The sequence below is a fragment of the Anticarsia gemmatalis genome, chromosome Z (genome assembly GCF_050436995.1).
Source record: "Anticarsia gemmatalis isolate Benzon Research Colony breed Stoneville strain chromosome Z, ilAntGemm2 primary, whole genome shotgun sequence".
NCBI classification, from domain to species: Eukaryota; Metazoa; Arthropoda; class Insecta; order Lepidoptera; family Erebidae; genus Anticarsia; species Anticarsia gemmatalis.
In genome coordinates this window covers 9,296,645-9,319,677 of record NC_134776.1, presented here as the reverse complement: position 1 = coordinate 9,319,677, position 23,033 = coordinate 9,296,645, and the positions used below count along the sequence as shown (strand labels likewise).

General features: G+C 32.9%; 1 protein-coding gene across 1 annotated transcript in view; it reads right to left on the bottom strand.

The window, feature by feature from the left end:
• Window positions 1-22,020, bottom strand: part of LOC142986337 (discoidin domain-containing receptor 2-like) — a 143,700-nt gene extending 121,680 nt beyond the window's left edge. Inside the window, exon 1 of the mRNA XM_076134791.1 lies at window positions 21,843-22,020. The gene's annotated coding sequence lies outside the window, so the exon portion shown is untranslated. The remainder of the gene's footprint in view (window positions 1-21,842) is intronic.
• Between the last annotated feature and the right edge of the window lie 1,013 nt (window positions 22,021-23,033).

The window sequence follows — 23,033 nt, the reverse complement described above, 5'->3', positions numbered from 1 at the left end:
GTCTCGTACTTGGGAGAGAGGTGTATCGAGAATGTTACCAATTCCAGTTCAATATCTCTGTAGTGAAGATGTAATCTGGCTGGGAACCAGTTCGGTCTCTGTTCACTTAATTTTCTGACCTAATAAATACGAGATTTCGAGATACAAGCTTTCATGAAGTAGGTTGCCTACTTTTTGAGGTTAAACTTGGAGTTTCTTGCTAGAATATTTGTTAGTTTTGCGAGTGGGCTGACGGGAATTTGTAAGTTTGGTGCTTATCTAGAAAACGTGGTAAGAAGGATTTGTGAGATAAGTTCTAAATATATGTTGATTGTTTGCGTAATTGTGAAAATAAATTGACTTTGTATAGTATCGTTATATTTTGTTATCGAACATACATAAAGCACTCTCCGCAATGTATTTGATTCGTCAGAACGATTGTATTTGTGACTAATCTTTATTCAAATTTTTAGTATTCCATTCTGGAGCCGTGGAGCTGGTGCGAGGAGTAAAACCGGAAATTGCCTCGCGAACGCGACATTCTCTCCTTCGGATTATTGTCAATTCGGTACGTCATTTCCGGTTTACGAAAACATCCTGTAATTATTCGGATATTGTCAAACGTAATAGAGAGAGGGTTGTTAAAACGAATCACCTGCAGAATGTTAAGCAGTTGTAAATTATTTTAAAAGTTCTTGTTTAATTTTAATGACTTTTCTTCTTATAATGTTAGTTCAATGTAATAGGGACTGTTATTACGCCGAAAAGCGATTTCTATGTAGCACGTATTTATAAATCTAATCACAAAACAAAGTCAATTTATTTATACAGAATAATAAGTTATAATCACGTCAATTAGAACGGGACAAACCGCTAAGCCACTCGTAAAATCTGTGATTTTATTTTAATTCTATAAACTTTATAGAAAGTCTGTAATCAGTAGTATAATTGCACAAATTGCATCTATTTCCTAAACGAAGCGGTTTCACACTTACATGTGAATATTAACGCTTAAATAACACCTATCCCGGCAAATCGGTTATCGCAATTGCGGTTCGGTGTCACCGCAACCGAAATGGAATCGGTTCGATGTCAACGCATTGTTCTGAGCCACACTATCAATTATCCTATTCCGACTAACCGGAATGCCGTAATTACTAGTATTAAAGCATTGCCTGAGCCTAAACACCGAAGAATTGTGCAATCAACGCTGATTGCAAACTGTAATTCGGAGTTATGCGATTATTTGTCCGCTGAATCAATGGATGTTTTTATCGGTTATCGAAGTGGACCGCAAATGTTTTGTTCGCGAGTGTTTTGGTTTCATACAATCGATTGTTGATTGAGATTAATCGTTGATGTTCATACGCTATTGTTTAGCTTCATCTACATATTTGATTTTGCGTCTCTTTTGGGATATAGTGCTGTTGCTTTTCTCTTTTATAGTTTGCGTTTGCGCTGCACAAAGTATCTTATTTCACTATAAAGAAATAAGGTTTATAAGGCATTTGATTATAATTGATGGTGTTTTATTGATTGTTGTATAATGACTCTAGATTTTCTTTTATGTTTATGTCAAAAGCATGCCTGGTTTTTTTTATTAAATCTTGAAGAAATAAAGTAATTTATTATCTTTAATTTCATCATAAAGTGTAGCTCCGAAATCGGGTGAAAATTTTCAGTTTCATCACGTACCGCCGTCAGTCTTATCATCCATCCGAATGAATTATGCAAGAATAATTCTTTCAGTTTAAAATTACCTTACTTAAGGTCCAGACATACGCCTCCAGGTAGATTTTTTGCAACGATTTTAAATATGGTGAGTATTTTGCTACTAATATAATCTGCCCACAACAATGTAAGATAAAAAGCAAAAAATATTTATTTTATTTGAAAACTTCATCGTCAAATATTGAAACTAGAAAATATTTCTGTAGAACTATGAGCGGTCTCAATACATTACATTCAGGATGATTGAAAACAAAACCTTCGTACAACGTGCACCTCTCAATGCCATGAAATGAGACAATAGATTTTTGTCTTTTTATCACGCATGCATGGCGATATGGAACGCTCATCGTAGCTGGGCATCAAAGGATATAGTACAATGAGCGGAGTCCATCGAGTTGCAACGTGTTCAAATGAATCAAACTTCCGCGTACCTGCTCTCGTATTAGGCAAATTTCAATATTGCAACATTCCACGCTTCGCATTTGACATCGAGGTAGCCATGGCGAGTTTATAGACATTGGTGCAAAATATGCCTTTGATAGAACTCTGTATATTAAATTTTGAATTCAAATATGTCCTTTTTGTCACTATACTTTGCAGACGCATTCCGTAAAGTTGTGAAATGAATTTGCGATATACGTATTACTGCCAAGAGAATGGTAAAAGGACTAATGAAAGGAGCCATAAAAATCAAAGCAATTCTATCGTGGAATCACTGTAAAGGTAAAAGGTCTGTATTTGTCATAAAGGATACAATAAAAGCTGATTCTATTATAAGAACTACTACAATAGTATTACATACTATGTAGTATTTTACAAGCACGAGTACACAAAGTGGGCATAAATCAAATAGAATTGAATATTTATGTGAAATATTAGGCACTATGTTGAATGAATTATAAATTTCAATTGCGATGATTCGGAGCTACGGATTGTAGTACGCTACTGTAAATAATAGGAAGAACTAGGTTATATTTTATTTTGAATCACTTCCCAACACTTTATTTAGGTGAAGTAACTCCTTAGCATTCATTTTATGCCATCTTTATCTATTTTAACTATGTTTCCTTAGCAAAATGTATAGAAGATAATAAATGCAATGAACACACATAATTTCACATCACTCAAATCATCTTAATAGTTGATTACCATATTAAGATGCCTAGTTTAAAATAACTGTTATGTAATTTGTAATCGCAGAATATACGTGGTTTGCTTCGCTCACAAAGGTTCAAATGGTTCCATTTCATTCGATGAAAAAGTTCAAAGAAATAAATCCTCAGATTTTATAGCACGTTTCACGCCCACTCAGATATGAATTCAAATGGACAACTTCTATTTTTAGAGGACATACCATCAAAAATTAATTACAATTTGTTCCCAGAGCAGACAAAGGCAAAAGGCCCTGCTCCCCCTTCAATAACAACAAACATATGATATACATATACTTTGTTCGTGTATAGGTGGGTTTTTTAATTTTTTCCCTTGTAACAATAACATTGTGCGCTCGCTCTCCTTAATTAATGTGAGGAGAGGAGGGTAAATTTAGCATCGTAACGAAGTATTGTTTTAAATTCAAACCCGTATTGGTAAACACCTCACACTTTGAACACTGTAGAGAATATTTTTACGCCTGTATGAGCGTGAAGTCATTCGAATACTATTATGTATTTCAACTTAAAAATATATTTTAGCTAACGGTTTATTTAACGTTTCACACAAGAATTTCCTTAGCCTGAACAAAAACAATAATTTACGCATGTGTTAACAAGTCGCTACACGCAAAGATACACCTGACTGAGCGCGATCTTCGCAAAACATCTTGAGATGACGTCAGCCCACCCCACTTTTACTGTTTAAGGTAAACGTTATATAAAATGAAAAAAAAACGAATAAAAGAAAAAATAAACAACTGGGACACAAAATTTCCTCACGCTGAATCTGCTTACTCATAATTACCAGAGTTTTTAAATACGAAAAATAAAAACATGGTCGTATAAAGTAGGACGGAGGACTTAAGACCTCTGAAAAACGAGCCAGCATTATTTATTCGAGCCCTCTTTCGGTTTTAATTCGGATTTATGTATGTACATTAAAGAAAGAGGCTTATATCCGTTGGGTTTTGGTAAACTGCTACAGGAGCACATACGTAATTTAACTATTTCACATCACTATGACATCGGAAATTGCAAGTCTATAACAAAATTTTAAGGAAGTATGCTCTTTAGTTCCTTATATTAAGGTGCCTCATATGAAACATTGTCATGAGCTACATATACACAGGCGCCTGTTCTAGGTATTCGTAATCATCGAATTATCTGATGATATGAAGCATAAGCGGTCTCTAATATGCATTCATTGATTGATCAATGGCTTATCAGCTTGATGGCTGCTTATTCAAGCGCAAACTCATGATCTCCAATCAAGCCCATTCATGTTGTTATATTAATAGTGAGTTGCACGTGGACACTAACGAGTTTAATCACATTATTAGTTAGAGGAACTAGGCAGTTATAGGTTTAGATAAACAGCCAACAGTTCCTTCATATATTGTTATATCTAAAGTAGTCGGTAAAGCCATTGTTTACTTGACATTGTAGATAAAGCAAATCTTTTGCGGGAAGAAACAAATTTGACTGTAAGTTACTCCTATACTTTGGTGAAGAAACTGGCCTTCATTTTCGTAAAGAGAAAGCTAATGTCAGTCAGTTTGACGAACCTTTTATAAATTAAAAATATAAAAAATTCGTAAAGCTAAAAGCAAGCGGTTGTAAAGACTTTAAACAAAAGTAAGTTTAGAATATGCTTACGGCCACTGGTGTTTAGGTATTATTTATTATCCACACAATATACAAGTAGACATAATTCTTGTGTTATTATTTTAAAAATAGAGTTGAAACATCCGAGATCAAACAAAATAATGTAGAATTTTGTTATTCAAGAAAATGTAAAAGAATTCTTAATCTTAAGTTTAAGGGGTAATTCGTTAAAACGTTCTGTAGTAAAGACAATACAGTTCTATTTAGTCTGCTTTTATAGATTCTAAACAACGGCTCATGGTGAGCGTCCATTAGATCTACAAGGACTTAGTGCGTGCCAAAGCTTTCACGCAGTATGTAACATGTCCCAGTATAAAAAATTGATTCATGTTATTTTGTTCATAAGAAATATGTGAAATTATTTCTACATTCTGTGCCTCCAAGTGTAGTTATTTTATGAATTACAAGCTACTAATTCGACTTTGATGATGATTTATTTATATGGATCCAAGAATAAGTATAATGTTTTACGTGTAAATTAATATGTAGAATCATGAATAAGAACGTATATTGTTGTACAAAAAACAGATTTAGATTTTATAGTTAAAACTATTTGAAGGTAATATTCTCATATCTAGCAAAACCTCATACGACCAAATCGCTACTACTACTACGTTATTTCAAAGCCTTTTCTTTGATTTCGTAGGCTTCTACTAAAAGACATTTCACACGTCAAAAGAAACTACGGCCTATATCCATCCTTAAGGAAAGTAGTTTGAAACTCTCGTAGTTTAGACAACTTTTATAGATTACCCAGGGCATTCGTTCAAAGTTTCTTTCTTTAATATCACTGTAAATATTCCAATTCAGATAAGGTCTGAAATAAGAGCGTCATAATTTGTTTGTCGCGCTGAATATTTAAGATAGAACTTGTAAATGACAATGATCGAAACATTACTATAAAATTGACATTAAAGTAAAAACCCGAGAGAACATCGTTCCGTTGATTTATTTTTCATGTCTCCCCACTTTTAAAATGTACGCGCATTTATCAATGAATGATTCAACAGTAAAAAGTTTTTAGTGTACTTTAAAATGTCCAAAATATATCGGTCAATTTGCAAGCTACGGTGCCGTGGGGAGTTCGCAAATGGTTTGATGCCTTGTTTGATATTTTTTCCATTAAGAACAAATTAAAAAACTTCACCAGTCGTAAAGTAGGTAACTTTCTTGGCATCATCGTTTCAGTGTGAGTGGAAAGTGATGGTCTCATTAGCCGTTCATTTTATGTGAACGTAGTTTGTATTTTGTTTTTGTAATGTATTTTCTAGAACAGAGTTTAATAATTCTTAGTTTTCTCCTTAGTAAATACGTCCCTTCCAATTAAATAGTTTTTTGTTTATAGATATAATACGGTTCCATTTTAATAACATGTAGACTTTTTATGTTGTGTTTGGATCATCGCTTCGAACGTACTGGGTTCTGAAAGCGATGTATGATCACATGAATGGGCCTTTCATAGTGCAATTTTTAATGTAGCAATCGTCAGTATAGCAGAGAGCAAGTCGCTCGCAATATCCAGTGGATCGATCTAGTCGGCCGGTATGAAATGCGAAACGATGCACTCTTTTGTGAAGCTCGTTATTGGGCTCGATACAATGTCAGCACGATCTGTTCACAGTTTGTATGACGTTGCTCTCTTCCTTAGAATCGTAATAAAATTTTGCGCGTCGTTTCCTACCTGTGTCATTTCTTCATTTTGTTGCGACATATTGGCTGTCAGTTATTTTTCTCTGTTTATTTCCAAGATGTTTTCCAAACGATTCTACGTACTTTTCCATTTGGATTTATACAGCGTAAATATGTATTGATTGGTCTACATTCATATTATTCTATGTATCTATACCGTGTTAAAATAATAAACCATTTCACATCGACACATTAAACGAGATTTATTATTTTGTGAGCCATTATTTTTATAGCGTGTAATATAAAAGTATAAAGGTTTATGAAATAATATATTTCGTTAACACGAACGAACTCTATAAATACAACCAATAGATCACGTTGATTCTCCCGCCATCGCGCTGGTACGTGATGTTGATATCGTACCATAACTTACGTAGAAAAAACTTGTTCGAATCAAAACATTATTCAATCATTCGAAAGGTTATCGGTGCGAAATCATCCAGATAAGTGAAAATAGAAGGTCCCGTGTGATCCGGTGTCCGGTTACTTAAAAACGCATGTATAATTTAAAAGGAGTGGCTGATACCACCACATTTAACACGTGGAGGACACATCTCACGTCCACGATAACAGAGATAAAAGGGAAGCTTGGGTTTAAGGATTTATCACCGTTTCACAGATTTATTCATCTGTAATTGTACCCACTTGTGGATTTTTCTTGTGTTTCCCGTGTTTTATAAGTTACTTGAGGTTTATAAAAGGTGATAAAAAAATTATGTGTAGAGATTTTTAATTTTCTTTTAAAACAAGCAAAAATAAACAAAGCGGCACTATTACAATACCCAAAGTTTACGCTTTCATTAAATAAAATTTGTATAAAATCTGTTTAAAACTTTTATGGCCGAGACCGTTTTTCTAATTATTTAAATCTAAATAAAAGCATTTTGTAGATGACATCTGCTGGGGAGTGACGTGTATAGGGGTGCTTTTAAAGATCAAAGCTGAAGTAGAATGGGCCTTTGTATTGTGGTGAGATAAAATGTACCTTCTGCGCTTCAAATCGTCCTATCGTCGTCGTATCTATTTTTCCTCTATTTAATGTTCGTTTTGTATCTCTTAAAACATTGTTTGAATAGCTGGTCTGGTTTTTAAATATAACAAAAGGATTGTTATTTTATAAAAGTAATAATACCTTAATTATAAATGGATGAATATTCGATCAAATGAACGGCTTATACAGCAAAGTTAGCTGTTTGCCAAGTAAATGTCACGACGCTGCTACTGCTCACATGCTTTGCCAACGATAAACGAATTGATAATTATTTTGAACACTCGGATAATTTTCGCTATTTCAACGTCCACGTTGTTTTAAAATGCATTATCATAATGCAACGCAAGGCATCCTTTGTCCGACCCGCATGTTCCAAATCGATTCACAATGTACCTTGCCGAATGCCCGAATACGCCAACCTCGGTAATGTAATTTGAAAAACCGAACATTATGGGACACAAGGTCTTACATTTATTCGACTTGGCATATTCGTACAAGTTTGTGTACTAAAAGTAATACAAGAAAAAGTTCTTGCGTAACTTACATGGAGACGACGTACTAAGAGTTTCCTTTTAACATATTATACAGTATTTTCACATTCATACTCTTGAGCTAAAAAGCATCTATCAAGTTACACGTGTACAAATATGGAGGTTTTATTTTGCGAAACTACTTCACGCTCGAAATTCAGTATGTCAAATATATTTGAATGTATGTGAAGAGAGTTGTAAAGCACGCTTCAATTTACATTCCACGGTTATTAATATTGCGATGTCACTCTGTTACTTCCTCGTTGCTTTGTAAAAATATGATGTAAACATTTTGAAGCATAAATAGCTGTCATGAGTTTACAGGATGGTCGCCATTTTCCGAGCGGATTTTTCCGAGGAAATCTTAAGTTTTTTTGCGGAACAATATTCCGAGTACATTCTCTTGGTTTGAGATTGCCAATGAGGTTACGATAAGGCGGGCTCGGCGCGTGCGTCTGCATATTTTTCTCGCTACGTTTTCAATTTAATCCGTATAATCTCAATGTGGGGTTGTTATCAAACAATTTCTCCCTTATTTGATGGAGAGTTTTTTTAAATAATTCACGTAACTTTTTTATAATAATGCTATGATGGGCACTGGGTGATAAGTTACTGAAATAACGCTTCTTTATTTTGTTCTGGATTGATGGTTTTCGTCACGTGTATTGTAGGAATTGTATGATTTGTAGATACCTAGTTGATTAATATTTTTCATTTAAAAATAAAGAATGTTGCTGTTATAACTCCATATTGATTGGTTAGTATATAGCCGTGTGGCCAAACCTTGCCAATTCGAACTATCTAAGTTATTGGCCGAATTTCAAATAAAACAAACACTTCATCCATTAAGCACTGGTACTGTATGAACTGTACCCAACGCCAATATCGTAGATGGTACCTGTAAAAATACGTTCCAATAATCCGAAGTCGTAATACATTTGAGTGCAAAAACGAAACGCACAAGGCTATGGCTTGCGAACTTGTATAATCCCTCAAATCCTTTAATGGACGTTCGGAAATGTAGTCTAAAAGGTGTAACCGCTCACAGTACAGGGCTTAGTGAACCATACATCGCGTTAATTATTCACTAATGAAAATGTACCGTTGTCATCGTGTTGCGCCGTAACTTATGTATCTGTTACTAATTGCGAGTTCGCTCTCATAATTAAAACATAAACACTGCATGAGGAACAATATTAGTACAATCAACGCGCATTCGTATTGTACCCTGTAAGAGGTTCCCACTCTAATGTGCAATGTAATCAATTTGTATGAGAGTGTTTTAGAACTACGACAACAAGTACAACGCCCTGATATTTTCAAACCCTTATTTTATAATTAAAAACGAGTTTATAGAGACTTAGTTATTAACTTTGTAGGTCATGCCTTTCCAAGCTTTGTTTTCTCTTAAAAAGTAATTACGAGAAAATTTCTTGGTGACGAAATCTATTAATATGTGTAAAAAAAATCTACGATAACAAATAAGAAAGAATAAAGTACCGAGAGTAATGGAAGCTTACTATCATTAATGCAAATCAATGCGATCTTTTAATTTGCCAGATGAATATTTATATGAAGCTAATTGATTTACTGCCTTTTATCTTTCCATTTGTTTCTCGAGTCGAGGTTTGGGGGCTTCAGATGATTTTAACTTTCAGATAATAATACGAACACAATGAAGTAAGTATATTTCCCTTACATAATATTCCACCCCTACGTTTGATAATGCAGTACTTTTATCTTAGCTGTAGTCAAAAAATGCATGCTGTTACTGCTAGTCATGCAAAATTTTTGCTCTCTACATTTTTTCCAGACGAATGGAAAATTTAATTTTGCTCTCATTTTAGGGCGCACCTGACTTTGAGCGACTCCGACTCATCTTTTAAGTTCGTTTCTCGGTAAACTATCCAGCAGATGGATTGAATTCTGGAGAGCTTAAAATATTATCTGAATAAAGATTTTTGATACATTTTTTAGCTTTTAAATGAAATGTAATTCAAATTTTTGGGTAAATAAGCCTAATGAATAATTAAGCAAGCCAAGCGAGTATTACCGTTTTAGATAGATCTCGCATATTTTACGAGCCGTTTTACTCAGCACAAAAGGGTGTTGAGATATAGACCGTGGCCGTAAACCCAAATTCAGGTCTAGGTAAAGCCCGAAGCAACTTATTAGTAATTTTATCTGTATTCATGAGGGTTCAATACCGGTTAGAGCGAGGATACCAAATGAAAAATAGTTGCATTGAATAGAATCGTTTCGAATGCAATGTGTATGGATTTTAAACTGTCTGCATACAGATGAAGTAAGCCTCGATTGAAAAATTGGTTTAGATCAAACGTTGGCTGAAGTGGTTAAGTGGTTTTATCGCGTTTGTTTGTATTTAGAGCTAAGATACTCGTATGTAATTATATTGCTAACAATTTCTAAAACTGTGCAAAGATTGATTTCTAAAAAGACTGTTATATAAAGTAGACAGTAGTGCTTGGCGAAGGAAATAATATTCCATATAGTCTTGCCCCCAGTAAATGAATTAAGCAACAGCAAATACTCTTTTTATTTTCGTTAGAAATTTCAACATGAAATCTTTGTGCGTAAGTTTTAAAACAGTTGAGAATTATGCAAACTTAATTGCGTTGTATAAACAGGGCCTCTGGTTTTCAATCTCATTATTTTGCCCTTTGTTTTAAACAAGTTAAAAGTAGGCATTCTTTCTTATTTTAAGTTGGTAGGTTTAGATTTTATTTTCTCTCTAAATTTTTACTAATGTCGTCTAGATCCAAATTCTAATGATCGTGATGATGAAATCAGTAGTTATTATCAATAAATGGTATCTTCAAAATTTGGCAGTAGAATTCCAAACCACAGCGCAAAAATTTTCCCTATCTATTCCTAAATTAAAACGAACAAACCGTACGAATACAAAGTCAAACAAAACTATGAGAAGCAAATACTGTTTAAAAACAATTCGTACACTAGTTGGAATAATCGCGGAGATCAGCTAAAAGTGTGTATATCGCTAACATATTCAGAATCACGTAGCGTCGTTATCAACGCGAGCCAGCGACGTCCGCCGCACTTCGCCACTCACTCTCAATTGTTTATTTCTAAGGATAATCTTTACAAACGCCCCGCTAAACGTAAATAAATAAAAGTAACCCCTGTATTGTTGACACCCGATATTTGAAATTCAAATTTGTATAATGATACGAACGATTAAAAATGTAAGTAGCTTTTTTGTGGTCTGATTTACTCAACGGTTTTTCGGCCAGCATTTATGAATAAAATTTTTAGATTACATTTTGTTTAAAAAGCTGCCCAACTTATAATTGAAGCTTAACTATAAAAATCCCAATGTTAGCTGCGGGCAATCCCCATTGCTCTTAGCTTAATCAATGTTTTTCCAAAAACAAACGGAGCCAAATAGCAGTTCCTAGTCGTTAACAACACTTGGCATCGCGCGTTACTTCTACAACTACTGCTATTAGACGATTTTCTAAAGCGGCAATTCCGAACGATCCATGTTTTAAGTATTTTAAAACTAGGTTTTATTAGATAATATATGGGACATTAACTTTTTATCACACCTTAAATATAAAGGGCGTAGTATATATGATAACCCTAAAGTGTTTTATATCCATATCATTATGTAAAGTAGGGCCTAAAACAACTCTTGGTGAACATTTTATGTTGCCTATCTGTTCAAGCCGGTAATTCGAAGGAGTTTATTTGGTTACTATGTTAGACTTTTCAATGTATATACGAGTTTAGTTAAAATAACAAATTTTAATAATACTTAATTAAATAAAGTATTTTTTTAAGTTAATTCAATAAAATTTACTGACTGCTTTGTTGCTATTAGAAGATTCTAACTATGTTTTCAAATCAACTATTTTATATTGGACTATAAAACTAAGAACAGAATGTAAACGCATTTCGCTATTCTGACAAATAAAGCCTATAAATTGTAGAGAACCATTTACGCCCGTGTATATTAGACATTACTGTCATTCTCCTAATTCGTTATAGATGTCTCGAAACTGAATAAGCTCAGGAGAAAATGGCTAATGGCTGAACTTTACAGCTCTAGAAATATACACGAAACGAGAGAGAAACCTAGAAGTCAATAGTCGGAGTAAACTCATTTGTTTCAATTGTAATATTCAGATTTCGATGCAATGAAATTGAATTCGGAGCACGACGAAAATGGATAAGTGCTTAGTCAGTTTTAGTGGGAATGAATGTATAATTTATTGTGCCGCGATAGACCTGAGAACTCTACTTGTATTATGAGAGACCTGAAAAAGCGGTATCGTTGTAATGGCTCGTTAATTGCAGCTTAAGATTTGATAGTAGATAGATAATGTAGAAAAATTTTTTTGGTTGTAAAGCCTGCAAGTAGTGGCCGCAATAACCAATGTTTTTCCGTTTTGTAAAAATATTAATGTCACGTGATTGGTAGAAATATCTTAGGTTCTTTTAAAGCTCGTATTTGCTCAGTCTTTTCTCAAAAACTTATCAACAAAACATCTTAAGTTAAAATTTGGTACTAATTACTTTGCACCTATCATTTTTAAAACCAATTTATGATAAGGCGCTGTTAATAAGAATTTGAAATATTATGTAAAACTTATGATATTAATTTCGAACTAGTGAACAAAAACTTTGACTAAGGTATTCGTTTCAAATTAGTAAATCGAGTGATTAATACAAAGTAGATTCAGTTCTGTTATATTACAGCTAAAATTTCTAATTGCTAATAACTATTCCAAAGAATAATTACGCGTCACTGATCTTTATACTTGAGTTATTAAATTAAAGTGAGAATCAATAATTTCATTTATTCACCTCTAAGTAACCTTTTTATTAGAGAGCGATGGCTACGAGTAAAATTATTAAATCTCTTACTCTTTTTTAGACCCCCGTTATTTGTTTTAGTAGTAATTTTTGGAAGTTAAGCTAGAAATTTCTCAAGAGATAGACTAGCACTTTAAACCTATGCGAGATATATAACCTATTTGTTTTAATGAATCTACGTTACCAATACGAAAACAATTTATTTATGTGTAGGTATGTTATATGTCAGTTTTAAACTCGATTCAAAAACTCGATCCCTACTTTTCCACGTTATCCGTTCGTCATCTGTCAAAATTATTTCTCGAATAAAATTATCTGGCGACGGAAAATTCGGCCGCTAATAAAGTAATCATTCAAAAAAGGAACCTAGACCTAGTAGATACTTAACATTAAAAATAACGTTCATTGAAATAAGATGCCTTTAACACTCCTTGATTATCCGTTTGCGAACGCCATTGGCATCCCTTTTAATTATACATCACCCCCTAATTAAAAAGGGTTCCAGTGCACGGATTACAACAAAAGCTTAATAATTAAAACTGTTTACGGAAATAGTAATTAGGTAACTTGTTTCTTTGCAAGAAATTTAATCAAGCCGCTTGAATCGGAAATAGGACCTCTTGCCCAAAAGTATTTTGTTGAATTATTATGTTTGATGATTTTTTTGTAATGGAAAAGTGTTTTTTTAATGCTTTATACAAAGACCTGTTATTGGTTTATGATTATAACATCCCGCTATGTACTTGAACTTTTTATATCATGAGTATGTGTTTCATACATCATGTTTTTGGTTTTTGGCTTAATTCATTTGTTTACTAGTTTAATTTTTGTAAACTTCCCAAACTTTAACGAAAGTGCAACTTAGCAGGTTGTATTTGAGCTCTGATTCTCCTTCAACTTAAAATAAATAACAATTAAAACTCTCAAACTATCCTAGATCTTAGTTCCACTAATTCAGCTCAAAAAGTACGCTATCATTTATATCGTAGTGTACCAGTTAAGTTTTTGGCTTATCGGCACTTTAACTTTGTACGATACTATCCTACTTAAATCGTTAGAAAAAGCCAGGTAATATAATCACAGCACTTTATTTGGCTTCGAAAACAAAGAGCTCGTGCTAGTAAACAATCAATTCGAATTAGAGAAATCAAAGAAAGTGTATTATATCCGTAGCCGAGGCTTGTATACGTGTATATTTTATACGTCTATCGCAATATCCTGATGTCTTAATCCCCGATGGAATAGAGCAGAGAAACGGAAGTATTACACAAAGAAAACCAATCAATTATAGCGTAAAAGATCTGTTGTGATCGACGACTTGGCTCGATAGTTACTCTTCTTTTCCGTTAACGTGAACGACAAACGTCAGGTTAAATGACAACTTTAATGCATCCGAAGCTCATGATTTTAATTCGGACAATTTATTTGGTACACTCTCGCATTATTCGAGTAACCGCAACGCGTTTGTCTCGATCCGAATATCGAATTTCGGAAAAAGAGGCACGCTTAAAAAAATAAAAAGAGCGACACGTACATAAATTAGTGGCGAAAAAATGGCTTCTCCGCATAACGTGAGATATGGCCAATATAACGGGGATGATGTACGCTGGATGGGAGTCGCGCGGTCAATATTGATACGCCTTTATGACCCATTTACCTTTTCGGTTGGCGCGTAACGCGGGCCAGCCACCGGCGGAATTCCGGCAGAGCGTCGCTTAAAATTCACGCTGCTTTTGAAAAGTGCTAACTTGTTTACACTTTTACACTGGGACCCGGAGTTGTACGATTTTGTACACTTTTAACGTGTGCGATTGGACCGGTGGACGCGATGTTTACAATCCGACGGAGAAGGAAAAACTAACAAAACTCGTGGCTTTACTGACAAATCTTTGGATAAAACTGTTTTGATTTCATTGTTTGCAAATTGATTTCCTATTGATTTGCCGATACGATGAGATGACTTGGTATGCGAGATCAGCATAAATAAATATCTATATTACCTAAAATATCATCATTTTCGTTTTTCTTTCTGTGTTTTGTTTCTTTCCGCTTTTATTATTACTATCTTGCTTCAAGTAATTTTGTTGTTTTAATTATTTATTCAAGTTTAATTTGCCGTTATAAACCAGACCACAAAAATACTGCAATAACCCCTTCTTTAAGTATAAATCGAGTAAGCATATTCATTGTCTGACTACAGATACTATGTATGTAGCAACATACACTGAACATTAAGTAGACGTTCACTCCATCGCTCTTCTAGACGTTTCGTGAACTATTCGGAAATCATTCTACAGTCGAGAGTGCGGCCATAAACACGTTACGTCTTAATTTCATTCATTCAATCGGTTCTATTTGACCAGTTTGTGTAGAATGAGCTTTTGTATAAAGTAATTTAATATTTAATAGGCACGAATAAGAGTGTCAAAAAATACTTAGTTTTTTTTTTAGATTTAATCTAAACTATCAATTGTTTCTTTTCAAATAGTATTGTTTTTTAATAATGTAGTATATTGTAGTTGTTGAACCAAAACAGTTTGGTTATTCTCATGAAAGAATAAAAATTACGTTCAAAACCTCAGTAGGCGAAGTAATATTTAGTTTAAAGTGCAGTCTTTTAAACTACAGCTGCAAGTATCTCGAAACAATGCTTACGCGATAAATTAATCTCGCTCGCTCACTTTAAGGCCTTAACTCGGAACACTAACTGTGAAGAAGAATGATGGAACTTTCAAGTTGTATTGAATAGCCGAGGAAATTTAAACACCACCCTTCTAAGGACAACCGACTTGGAAAACTATCGATTTAATAAGATACCGCTGTTTATTTACTAACAAAAAGTTTTTATTTTGCTATGATTTTTTTTGTTAGAATAAGCAATCTGTCATGATTAAAAAAGTAAGTAGACTAATTTATTCTAATTATATTCTATCATTGGAGTTTTTAAGTTTAAAATTTTGTTTTATATTTCGTTATAGGGACTACTTTTTTATGTTTTGGAAAAAATATTTTAATCGATGGTCAGTGATGCTAGTCAGAATCGTTTTTGCTATTTTATTTTAAATTTAACGGAAAAAAATAATACAATTGTTGTTGACAGAAGGAAACGTGCGTGACACTTTTTTTTTCGCATAATTATGTTTGTTTTGCATTTACATCCCTGCCCCTTTTTGTTTAGGAAAATATTCCATTCTTTAGGGCAAATTCTTCAATGTTTATTTATTCAGCCTTCGTAGGAATTGCGGAAAGGGTTTCAATTCACAATTTGAACTTGAAGGTTTTTGCGCAAATTGTGTTGCGAAAATATAAAAGCCAAACAGTCTAAAAGCGTTTTGTGTTGATTGCGCATTGATTGTGCAGCCGTCGAACCATTCGATGCACTTCCCGGAACTTTTTGTCCATGTGTGGTGTGCCAGAATGCATTGCTTTTTACTGTTTTGTCAATTTGCCTTGAAACTCATTTTTGATCATTGAAAAAGAGCCATTACATGTTTTTGTCACAACACTGTATTCAAATACAATGCCAACCCTAATTGAATTCAAATCCGACATTTCAATTAACAATATAATTCATAATGTCTTTAATATAAATAACTTTGAAAAGTTGTAGGATACTTTCTAAAAACGCGAAGAAATGCAAAAAAGAAACTCATTTCGATTAACTTAGAAAAGAACCTAAACAGTGGAAAGATTCGTGAAAGTTCGTCATTATTGAAATGATAACGGATTGAACTTGCCAAAGAGATAAAGTGTGCGTAAAGCTAGTGAATTCCACTTCTTTCACATCGAATAGACGAATAATAATAGAGCGCAGTAAATAGTTCTCATTGAATAAGTGTCAAGCTGACCGAATTGGGGTGTTTTACTAAGAACAGAGCTGGCTCTTGTGAAGGTGTCGACTCATAAAATAAATTGAAATGCTTCGTCGATCAAGATTCGCGGCAGGACGCAGCGGCCGCTCGCTGCTCTGACGATAAATCAACTCGACGCTTTTATGTATAAAAAAGGGAAAAAGACCGAGAAAGTCGTTTATTTGTTTCCAAACTATATTCGAACCGTTCCCAAGCTTCGATACTTTAATAAAAATCTTGCTGTGGAATTGAAATTTCACATTTCGTCGCACTGCCCTCAGTGGGGGAAATGAGGGGGTATAGAACACGGACACTGGGGAAAAATGGATAACTGCTCAACTTTTCGCGTTTCAAGCTTTAATTAGGTAGAAAATGCGCTGTTGGGTGAGATGTGAAAGTGAGGCGTTACTTACAAGAAATTCGTGTAATTATTTTCATATTTTAAACTAAGCCCCAATAAACCGTATATTATACTATCACATTTGAATTTATTTATTTAACAAATCAAGTGTTAGCCTTTTAACCGAATGTTCAGTTAAAATTTAACAAAACTGAGACTTAATGAAGTTCGTGATTTACCATTTAACTAATTCTGGCCGAAACTAGCGGCTGGGAATATTACAATCTAATTAGGATCTTTTTTTTTTCTAGTTGAACCTAATTTCTTGAAAAAACTGTTTTTTTAGCTCTTAGTTAATGGCTGTTTCCGAATTCCCAGCGGTTTTATACTCTGCCCGTCTTATTGATATTACTTCTTTACCTCCTCCGATTGGCAAATTCTTGAGGGAAAAAATCGAGTTACCTTATATACTTCAATTGGCTGTGCTAATACCGGGATAATATTTGTTGAGAAATGTTTCAACTAATTTTCCCTCTAGTAACTTGGAGGTCGGTAAGAAAAATGAAAAAGTTTTGGTTCCCCTATTGTATTTGGGACCGCTTTGACATTAGATTAATTCCTTTACCTTTCTCAGTCTGTCCGGGGTGAAAGCCTCTTGTTCTCTCATCCACTTGAAAATAATTTATCGAGATTAAAATTTATGAAAATGAAATTTTACTTTGTGGCGTAAATGTTCCGTTTTGTTATAAGTGAAGTTTTGGGATTGAAAATGTAGCACGAAATGTGTATTTATACGACAAGTGAGTCGTAATTTCCTCACAAAAGCTAGTTAAGCATTCGCAGGATCTAAGTTGCAGACACAAAATTAACGATCATTGTTTATGTTTCTCATACAAGTTGCGGACTTGGCTTATTGCCTAATATGAAACTTATTGGTGAGAAACTTAATAGCGTTAGTTACAACTAGCTTACTCGAACGTATTGAGTGGCTACACAGATGCAGAAGGCATGATATAGACATGAAACTTGGTTCGTTCGCATTCGGGGCCATAGGTTTGCAGCCCGAAACTTAGTCAGACAAAGTTAGGGCAGCAAGGACGGTGCTCGTTCATACAGAGACACCCGATTTCACTTGTGCTGGCTTATTTAATTTGGAATTGGGAATAAATTTATCACTCTCAACTTTGGTAGTTTGACTATACTGTACGGAAAGCAGTAATCTGTGAAAACTATCAGTGGAGTTTAAGAGTGTCTCTGGTTCCGTTACAGATTTGATTCTTATTTCGGAAGTTTTTTTTTAATGTCTGTTTAAATAGTTTAGTAGGTATGCTCTCATTTCATTAGCTGACTGTTAGTAATAATAACTAGCGACAAATAACCACTACAAAATCTCAGTAGTAATTTCAGTCAGTCTTAATTAATTAATTTGATATCTCTACAATAAGATGTTAAAATAATATCGGTTGTCGGCATGTGACATTATATCTTATTGCTTGCTAAGTTATGTGATGTCTCCGTAAATTATAATGATTTAAATTGCATTTATTTTTTATAGACATGTTAATTTGTATCATACCAAAATTTGTTTCAATTCGATGTAAAAATAACTTTAAATAAAATCAACCCCAAAAAGTAGGTTTGAAATTTTCGGCATCTAATAAAATAATAAAGTTATATTTAATTTACTATTTAAGAGCCCAATTATTTAAAAATGAAAAGCAATTAAATTGCTTTTCTAATAGTTTTCTCATGAAGTGTTATTAAAGAGGGAAAGAAAGTATCGACTTCATTTTAATTTTTTTTTTAAGTTATATTATTTGGGTTTTTTGTAAATATTAATGAATAACTAATCGAACTCGGTAACTTTTTTTTATTACATTTTTTTTTCGTTTGTGCCAGTGCCAATAAATGTCATGCTAATTATAACTTTAAGTTAATTATAATTATCATTATATTTAGGTTAATTATCTATGAAGTTGCAAAATTAAACTCAAGCTGCATAATAAGCAACCTCCCAATTCCCCATTAGCCATTGGATGAAAACAAATTATTTTGACCCGCTATGAAAAGCATGTTTTAAAATGCCACATAAAAATCCCTTGAATCGTGTCCGTATCGAAACAATAATTTCAATGCTAATTGCTCCCATCAGCCGTGGAATTAACTTTTTTTTATTCAATACGGGCTTTCAAAGGAATATGATTCAGAAAAGTTATAATGGAGCAATGAATGCCCAACACACGTACGCCACATTCGCTAATAGCTCATATGGCTTTGAAACAGGTGCTCTCTCGACTGCTTATGGCTGTTTTTCACTATAAATTATTTTTAAGCCCGTATTCAGTCGACTCCGGTTTCGAAAAAATATTTTGGTTTCCGTCTACGCTGCTTTATTTCATTTATAGTAAAGTTTTTTTATGGTTTTTTTTTTTAATATAAAATGTAATTTTGTACATAATTATTTATATTAGTACTTATATTAATTTTAATCATCGATTTAATTATTTGAGTCTATTGCGTTGGATAATAAGTAATTGTAAAATTAATTATCAAATTATTAATTACATACGAACATACTATCACGCCTGTTATACCCGAAGACTTAGATAGAGGTGTCTGAAATACGCATTCGTTTCGCCATGAACAATATTAGTACCATGAATGTAATAGCGAGCCTATAGTGATTTACCAGGCCCGTTACCAAACTTCGGCCTACTATTGAGAAATACTTTAATATAAATTAGAAAAGATGAATAGCAATTTGCCCGAACCGGGAATACAACCCGGATTGGACCCGTTGATTAGTAGTCGGTTACATTACCGAACGAGACACAGAGGCAGTATTTTAAAATTATTATACATTTCGGACATAATATATTTTATTACAAATGAAAGTCTGCCATTTGAAATCAAATTATATTTTTTTCTTTATTTTGGCCCTAATTAATTCTAAATCAAAGAATTAGTTAATGTGCCTCGTAATTTTTTGATAAGTGATTTTACTACTTTTTGTACTTTCTACAAGAAATATATTCAGTGTGACTGAAAGTTTTCTGTTTTAATATATATTTTTGTTCTTTGGTCTCTGTCTACGCCTGTAAAAAGACGTGATATTATGTATGTATGTTTGTGATATAATTTTTATAAGTGCCGTTAAGTTAAAAAAGTATATTTTATAAACTTAAAATATGATTATTACTAATTTTATCTTTTTTGTTAAAATTTAAATTTTGAATTATAAAAATCTACTGGCTGATATTAAAAGCTTATAAATGCATTTTTTAAACCTTGCGATTAAGCAATTTTTTTTTGATTTCGGGCTTAGACTTTTTCAGACTAGATTTCACATGAAATCATTTTAGGTGTTCAATTTTCAAGTTCTGACTTTCAAACAATTGTAATTTCAGAAGTAATAAGAAGTGCATTGATTACTTGCAATTACAGTGTGTTTTTTTAAATATATAATTTATTAGACTTAGAATTTTTCATAAGCAATCTTGCTCAAAGTCGGAAAAAATCCTTCAACGCCAATATTTTGCCGTATTATTTTAGTTCAGTGTAGCATTTGACTGAACTTTGAAAATTATCGTAATCAAATTTTTTTTGGGACTTCATATAAAAATATATGAACGATATTCAAAAATCGTTGTATATCTTATTTTTTAAATTCTGTTCTTTCCATCTTTATGTTTTTTTCAGAAAGTGCTTTCTGAGTCTTATATTTCGGAAAACCGTATAAAAATGTCTTCTTACGACATTTATGGCTTACATCTTTTTTTCATATACATTGCCAAACATTTACATTTTTATAATTTTCCAAGTCAGTTCCCCGTGCTTTTTTATTTCTGAGAAAATTTGCTTATGAGGCAAATTTTCTGGACTTGTATGACATATTTGACCGTTGTAACGACGCTCCGTGATATTTCAACATAAATAACGAACATCAAGAATTATCCATCACTCACATTCATCTTCTTTTATAAACTACATAAAATAAAATATACAACTGATAAATATGATTTGTAAAGTTCAAAAAGCATGTTACTGTACAATTTATGTTAATAATAATTTACTTCCAGCAAAATACATTAACAATGTTGAAAATTTTAAATATCATCCGTGCATAGATTAGTACTGTTAGGCTATTTAATTTACATATTAAAATTGTATCAATATCTCATTTCGTTAATTTGCATTGCTGATTCGGAAGTTTGCGATCAACCAAATTGAATTTTAATATGGTTTTATTATGCGAGCGGTAAAGTGACTGCGATGAAAAAATATTTTTATGCCTTTAAAAACTTTTATAAATTCTCTATTTCTTTTTTTCTGAGTAATATTCGTTAAAAGTAGAGATTTTTACAAACTCATAAAATTTCTGTACAAATAACTGATAACATTTTAGCTATCAGTTGAATAATAATATAGTAGTACATTTTAATTTTATTTTAAAATAAGTGTTAATAATTTTTATAGCTTGCACTAAAATTCATTACATATTATCTGAAATCACTGTAATATCGTGGATGCAAAATGCAAATTTAAATGATCGTTTCAATATTATTTTATTCAGATATCCGATAGTACAGCTGACAATTGCCGTTTCCGATTCACATCACGATACCGCCGAAAATTGCAATTTAAATTTATTGAAACAGTCACGAAATAAAATTTTGTTAAGTCCCGGAATTTTAATTAAATTACAGTATTTAGCTTAACAAATTTGAAAACTTAACAATTTTACAATTCAAACCTTACATTACTTACATTACTATATACATTATAATTATTACAATAATATTAAAATATAACATTAACAATTTTATTCAACTTACAAAATTCACAAACATTCTTAAATAATTATACAGTAACATTTGTATCACTCGAAAATTACAAATAACATATTTACAAAGTTGTAAAAATATAAAAACTTAGTTTAACACAGGCATTAATTTTTCTACAGTCTTAAAAAATATTACAAGAAATTTCACACATTAAAATATAGGAAAACCATTAAAAATTAATACCAGCGAAACTTTTAAAAATAAAACTTACCTGTTAGACAACTACAGCAGCCAAGCACGTAACAGAGTCATAACTGCCACTTAAGTCTTCATCACAGAAAATTACAGTCACTTCACAAAACTTTCAATGTTCAAGTAAGAATTTATGCAGGTAGAGAGTACATTTCTACGCGGAGGGTCGGGGAGCCCTGTTGGTTTCCGTCCCAACTCGCTGGCTCCAAACTCGGATCTGAGGCTGAAGCATGCCTGCCGCCCCATTTATTCTGGCTGGGGAGAGCGCGCGCAGGCGTCCAGCACCCTGTTGCTCTCATAGTAAAGACAAAATTCGATTATCGATATCGATAAAAATTTTGCAAATCTATAAATTTTTTTTGAAGGTCTTGTATCGCTAAAAAAATAATGCTAACACCTTATGATAATCATGATATAATAGGCCCACAATGTTATCTTTTTTTTGGATTGGCCGTTTCGCCATAATAATATTCTTTTGTCCTTTTTGTTTTTCTGCGCAATCATCATTATGATAACATCAGTACGCTTAAATATTTACTTATGAAAAGTGACAGTTTTCATCATTTTTCAAACGTGATTTATTTTCGATCTTTATAAATATTAAACCTAAACCAGAAGCTTATGACCGCTTTAAAGAAGAAATATCTTGCTTTAAAACATTTACTGACTGACTACTGACGAAACCAATTTAAACTTAATTTGAAGTACATTTTTTAGCGTCCCAGCACTAGTACAACCACAAAATACAGTCTTCTATACATATCGATAGATATTTGTCTAAAATTAATTAATTAATTAAATTTTGTCGATAAAATCTGCACGCGTGCAGTCCGCCATCACTAAAAGTCCTCCCCACGCATTCGGGCAACCTGTAACACCCCACCTCCTTTTTCTATCGTTTAAACACTGACTTATCAAAAAACTTATGTTTAACTTAGATGCCGTTACAAGTTTTGCCACAATGACGAGGGAGGGGGCAGGAATTTCCCTGTGGTCGCCTCACCCAATATTCCCTAATTAATATATTTGGTGGTTGCTCCTCTAGATCCTTAAAGTTATGCCATAATCTGATTATGAGACAATGTGAGTAGAACGAAAACACGAGGGACGGAATATTAATTTTCTGAAGATTTTCTCTGGAACGTTTTGATATTAAACTTAATAGAAAACGTTTACGCAAATTATCGAGATAGAATCCTGTGAAAATGTG